General features: G+C 29.1%; 1 long non-coding RNA gene across 1 annotated transcript; it reads right to left on the bottom strand.

Annotated features, from left to right (window-relative positions):
* Positions 1 to 417: 417 nt before the first annotated feature.
* LOC130815399 (uncharacterized) lies at positions 418 to 2,341 on the bottom strand. Its single transcript, XR_009042594.1, has 2 exons — positions 2,069 to 2,341; positions 418 to 749 (listed from the first exon to the last, which is right to left on the bottom strand). It is a non-coding gene; the product is annotated as an uncharacterized LOC130815399 (long non-coding RNA).
* Between the last annotated feature and the right edge of the window lie 4,524 nt (positions 2,342 to 6,865).

The raw sequence follows: 6,865 nt of genomic DNA, 5'->3' as shown, positions 1-6,865 counted from the left end.
CAAACATAATGAGAATTCAATTTTTAAAACTTTTTAATTTGAATAAACCAAGTCTTATTTTGTTAAATGTTATCATTATATTTAAAGTAAAGATTTCAATGTACTTAGTTTTATCAAGGTTAATTTGATTTACTATAATAACATAAATTTCCTTCTAAACTTGGTTGATTTGATAAATATATTAATTTGGTTTATCATTAGAAAACTTTATATTATTTGCAAATGATTTCACAAACTATGTTGACAAAAGCTCATTTTAAGTTCTTTAATAAGTACTTATTATAACACCCCTGCATTTTGAGTAACTAGACTATATTATATTATATAATAATTCTACCAAAACTTTGATAGAGTTTCGTTTGAAATATAGACTGCCCAAAATATTAATTTAGGACCGACGTCCAAAATATAAACATGTTTCAACAAAATATTCATTCCATATTCCAAGTTTTCAACTCCACGTAGCTCAATCGCTAATACATCTCCTAACTCGAGATTTCAAGCGTGTTATTCCAAGATTATTTTAAAAATAATCACTAAGGAAACTATCCATCCAGCATCTAAATCATAACTTAAGTTAAACTATTGCAACCTAACCGAAAAGATTTAGCGCAGATTAATATTTACACTTTTAAGTCTTAAAATACTAATTATACATAAAACTAAGGCGGAAAAAAATATTATAACTTTATACACAAAATGAATGGACGTAGCTCTTTGCCCATACCCCGACTCTAACCTTTAGGTACCTGCATATAATGACATGTAATATCAGCCAAACAGGCTGAGCTAGCTTCCATACTGTGAATCCAAACATATATGTAGATAGGATATAAAACATATATACTATAAATCATTTACTTTTGCAACCACAATACTATAAAAAAAATAAGTTATAAAATCACTTTCCCTTCATTTCTTGTTTTCATAAATCAAACATTGTTCCTTTTTCTTTAATAAATCATTTCCTTTCAAAATCTTAGAATCATCAGTCAAATCTATGGAATGGAACGGACTTTATTTCCATTGGGCTAGATAGGCCCTCCGGATAACTATTAGACAAAGATCCCTAGTGTGCACACCCCACAAACGGCCAAACTGCAGCAGAAGATCTAAGTCCGAGGTACTGATCGACGTACCCCCAACTATTATGTAGCGTCAAGATTATCCCGACAAGGTTCCAATTCCTTGAGACACCACGAAGGTAATCCCAACCATTTAAAGACATTAAACAATCTATAGCTTTTCCATAACTATTCAAACCACTTTCTATATTAAGAAGAGCATGTCCTTGTGCTTAAACCAATCTTAGCTAAAGAGAAAGATACATATCTTTGTACTCTTTTCTCGTAACTAATAAAGATTCGAGTAAGAAATCTAACCTTTTAAATTACAGCAACCCAACTAGCACAATCAATACGGCTCCTCAATGAAATCGGTATTTACAATATAAACATGTATGTTTAAAAATCGATGGTAGATTTGACTTGACTAGCTAATGAACTTTGTTTAATTTTTGTTTAATTTTATTTTTATGAAGTATCAACTTTTTATTTGTATTTGATATTGCTTATTAGTATAATTAATTTAATTAAAGCACCAAGTATCTTTAATAACCAAAGTAATATTCACCATATAAAAACACTCTTAGTTTATTAATTTATACTAAAATTCCTAATTTAATTTTAAAATTTCAACAGAAACTTAAAATAGGCATAACTTCCTCTATACAGATCCAAATCATGCGTTTCTTGAGCCTATCTTGGTTAAAATTTCGATACGAACAACTTTTACGCAATAGTACTTTTGCTGAAACTGCCCCGAAACTGCTTAAATTGGTATTTTCCGAAATTGCCAGAAATTCTTACAAATTTCTTTTACATAATAATTCAAGATAAATGATAGAAAATTAATAATCTAGGTTACCAATAAACACGTAATTAACTCTTAACTACAACTAATTCATCCAAAGAACTTCAGAATCAGAAAGCCCTAAATCAATTTCTCTACATAAACCCTAATTTGTGAAACTTAACAAAACCAAAATTAAATGAAAAATTAAACTTACCCACACCAAAGATGATTAAAAACTATCAAAGTTAGGGAAGAATCGTCTCTTGAAGTAGCCCCAAACGCACCAAGATCGAAAGTTTAGAAACTTTTTCTAGCCTCTTTGAAGATGTGAAGTATTATACTAGTAAGATCACAAAACTAATTATAAAAGATATAGATTAAATATGTAAAATAAAGGAGGAAAAGAATGAGAGAAGGTAACTGTGTAGGAAGAGGAAATAAGAAAATGGCAGTGAAGGAGAACATATAACCGTGTTTTGTTTTTTTTTTTAAGTTTTTTTTCTTTTCAAAAAAATATAAAACTACCTATTTACTTTTTATCATTATTTAAAGGGAAATTTGCAAAAAAACACCTTTTAAAACCCCTATTTTGCAAAGAAACACCTTTTATAATTTTTTTTTTGTAAAAAAAACACCTTTTAAGAGACTTTTTTTAAAAAAAGACACCATAAATCAGTTTCCGGTGACTTTTGTCAACTTTCCGGCGTTGACTATGCCAGTCAACGCCGGGAAGTTGACAAAAGTCACCGGAAACTGATTTAAGGTGTTTTTTTAAAAAAAAAAGTTTTAAAAGGTGTTTTTTTACAATAAAAATTATAAAAGGTATTTCTTTACAAAAAAAAGGGTTTAAAAAGGTGTTTCATTGCAAATTTCCCTTATTATTATTATTATTATTATTAATTTTTTTAAAATTTTTTTTATTTTTTTATATAATAATAAAAATAAATTTTTTTAAAAAAAATAATATTAATAATAAAAATAAAAATAAAAATAAAAACAAAAATTTTAAAAAAAGTTAAAAAAAATTTTAAAAATTTAATAATAATAAAAAAAATAAAAAGTATAAAAAAATATAAAATAACAAAAATAATAATTAAAAAAAATAATAACAATAATAAAATTAAAAATAAAAATTAAATTAAAAAAATATTTTTTTTTAAAAAAATAAGAATAATAATATTTATTATTATTATTATTATTATTATTATTAATGTTTTTAAATTTTTTTTAACTTTTTTTAAAATTTTTGTTTTTATTTTTATTTATATTTTTATTATTAATATTATTTTTTTAAAAAAAATTTATTTTTATTATTATATAAAAAAAATTTTAAAAAAAAATTTTAAAAAAATTAATAATAATAAAAATTAGGGAAATTTGCAAAGAAACACCTTTTAAAACCTTTTTTTGTAAAGAAACACCTTTTATAATTTTTTTTGTAAAAAAACACCTTTTAAGAGACTTTTTTTAAAAAAAAACACCTTAAATCAGTTTCCGGTGACTTTGGTCAACTTTCCGGCGTTGACTGGCATAGTCAACGCCGGAAAGTTGACAAAAGTCACCAGAAACTGATTTAAGGTGTTTTTTTTAAAAAAAAGTCTCTTAAAAGGTGTTTTTTTACAAAAAAAATTATAAAAGGTGTTTCTTTACAAAAAAGTGGTTTTAAAAGGTGTTTCTTTGCAAATTTCCCTTATTTATATAATATCTTTCTTTATAATTATCTATATTACTTAAATTATTATTATTACTATCATTATTTTTAGGAATATTATCGTGGTACCCCTGTACTATAGCAAAATATCAATGCCCCAGTTAATTTTAATGGTACTCCCAAGTATATGCTAATTACAACCGTGATACTATTTTACTTTTTTTCGTTAAATGCCCGTTAAATTTTAAATTTAACCTAACCATAATTAGTTTCTTCGTCTTCCCTTTTCCCTTTCCTCTTCCTGCTCTCATTCCATGGCTGCTTTACATAATATTGAAACAAAGGAATGCAAATAAATAAGAAAAGTGAAGATGTATTGCTTTATACTTTGTTTTTCTCTCAAATTTCAATAGTTTGATTCATATAATCAAACCTTTCTCGAAGTTTTAAATACAAATCTATTAAAACCATTCCGAATTTTCAGATTAAGCTGTCAATTGATTCCGATAATATTATTATGCAATCCAAATAGTATGAAAACCCAATTTGACTTTCTTCACTATAATATCTACGTTCAATGTTAACCCAAAAAAAAACAACTAATTTATTTTTAAAAACTTAGAATAATGAACTTAAATGTTTCCAATACAACTACAACTACAACGCAATCAAACTCTCGAATTTTTAATTCCTTGGCTTTCGATTTCTTCCCCAGTACACAATAAACTATTCACAATCCAAGAAGTTAACAAGAAAAAATGTTAATTTATGAGTATCAGATGAAAACAAAAATGCAATATCGGAAATCCAGAAAGAGAAGTACCAACAATGGCTGCAACAGTGAGAGCTAAGGTTAAGGTAGTTGGTAGCCATTGGGATGGTGTTATTGAGATGTCCATTAACCCAAAGGTCCAGGGTTTATGTTCAAGAAATGGAGACCGGAGTATTTGTTTTCAAATGTAATTCATGAATTTATAACATGTGTTGTTCAAAGGATTCGAGTTTAGGTTATAAAAAGGTTATAAGAAATATTTGAAGCAGCCATGGAAGGAAAGCAAGAAGAGGAAAGGGAAAAGGGAAGAAGAAGAAACTAACCATGGTTAGGTTAACTTAAAAATTTAACGGGCATTTAACGGAAAAATGATTAATAATGTCACTGTTGTAATTAGCATATATTTGGGGGGTACCATTGAAATTAACTGGGGTACCATTGATATTTTGCTATAGTACAGGGGTACCATTGATAATATCCCTTATTTTTATTATTAATTATAATATCCAATATAAATTGAAATTAAATAAAATAACATTATTTATATTCCTTAAAATTTGGGGTGTTACACTTATATTTGAATCAAAAGAAAACATATCTATCTAAATAGAAAAGATTATGAAAAAAGCTTTTATAATGATATATTAGTCTTTTTGGTATTTAAAAATAAGTTTTGGTTATGGTTTTATATTAGTTTTAAAGAAAATATATCATTTCCTAAAAATAAGGATTTTATAATTTTGCTTGAAACTATTAGGTGACTTCTAAAATTATTTTAAAATAGTAAATGAGTATACTTTGACCTCATCTTTTACTATATTATCCACATGCATGTTATTGAAGAAATCAAACCATTAGATTGAGGTGGCTTATGGTATAATTAAAGAAAAGAGTGTAGATTTGTACAAAGGTCAGGTTCAGTGACGGTTTTGCAGGGTCTGAAAGATACCCTAATTTACCTAATCTATACCCTATATAATTGAGTGCTACCACTTGGAAACTTTTTCTAACTATCTAGGCTTTCTATAGGTACCTTACACGCCCTTATATCTGATAACGGGTTTCTAGCACATCGTAATACTAAGAACCTAGTTATAAAACAATATTTATAACACCCTAATACAACTACGGGTAGTGTAGAGGTAAGTCGGGGATAGAACCACGAGAAAAAGGTAAGCAAGACTAAGGACTTGACGTAGGGAGTCGAGGATCGAACCACGAGAACAAGGTGAGCAAGACTAAGGACTTGAAGTAGGGAGTTTACACAGTGAAAGGGTGTGTGAACTAAACTACGAAACTAATAAACAAGCAAATATAAAGCTAGAAATAAACGATAGGAGACAAATGGGGATGGTAAGGATCCACCCTAGGTTTGTTTCCAAGGTCTCAAGGAAAGCTAGGTCAATGGAGATCGAACGCTAATCGATCAAGACACTCTAAATAGCTAGGGGAAGTTTGTGACCCTATAAGCCACACGAATGACCCATAATTTCCCTATGTCTCTTAAATAGTGGCAGGACAAGATTCAAATCGAATATCAATCAATTAATCAACAACAAACTCAACCCTAACCTACAACATGAAAAACAAGCACCAAACCTAAGGTTTCACCAAACCACAACCCCTAAGGGAACTACTCACACATGCTAGACATTACTAAAACAAAGCAAGTAAATGAGAACATGATTGAAAGTATTAAGAACAAGAAATAAACCAACAAGAAACTAGAAGTAAGTAATAAAGGAAACTACGAACTACTTTACAAAGAAATAAATGAAATAAAAGACAATATTGAAGAACAAACAAGCAATAAAAAAAGCAACTACTCAAGTAAATGTAATGAAAGCAATAAAGGGCAATAAATGAAAGTATTGAATGATAAGAAACCAACAAAAGAAGAAATAAACTTACATAAACCAAAGCTTGAATGAAAGGAACAAATGGAATGTAAAGATACAAGGCTTGAATGTAAAGTGAAAGCAATAAATCTACACTAGGGCATAAAAAAAAAGTAGAAAGCAATAAAATTGATGATCTAAGTTGAGAGGGTGTCTTTCAAAGTTAGCATAAGGGTTTTACAGAAATGAGGTGGTATTTATATGGTAAGGAACAAAAGGGCTAAAAAGCCCTAAAAGCCGTCGGGGTTTGGTTTACGAAGAAACAAAAATATGCAGCCCCCAGCTCTCATTCGGCTGAATGGGACAGTGATTCGCCCGAATGGGTAATCATTCGATGTTTCTAGGACGTTTGAGCTATGTTCTTAAGGTTTGCATGTCCATTCGCCCGAAGCATCAAGTGATTCGCTCGAATAGCCCTCCATTTGACCGAATAAAGGGTGATTCGACATTTCTAGCATGTTTTGAAGCAAAGGTATTGGTGCTATACATCCATTCGACCGAATACAGCATTGGTTCGGTCGAATGCGAGCAGAATCCATGCTTTGCAACTTCCTCTAAGTGTCTAATGGCCTACGAGCTTTGCGGGATCTTCCAGGAAGGCTTGGAATGCATGGGAAAGCTTCAGAATGTGTGTCTCATTTTCGATCATGGTGTCTAAGCCTCGAACTTCGTGCCACTTGACCTCAAAAT

The sequence above is a fragment of the Amaranthus tricolor genome, chromosome 6 (assembly GCF_026212465.1).
Source record: "Amaranthus tricolor cultivar Red isolate AtriRed21 chromosome 6, ASM2621246v1, whole genome shotgun sequence".
In the NCBI taxonomy this organism is placed as follows: domain Eukaryota; kingdom Viridiplantae; phylum Streptophyta; class Magnoliopsida; order Caryophyllales; family Amaranthaceae; genus Amaranthus; species Amaranthus tricolor.
The sequence above is the reverse complement of the archived record's forward strand: the minus strand, read 5'-3'. Positions and strand labels throughout refer to the sequence as shown.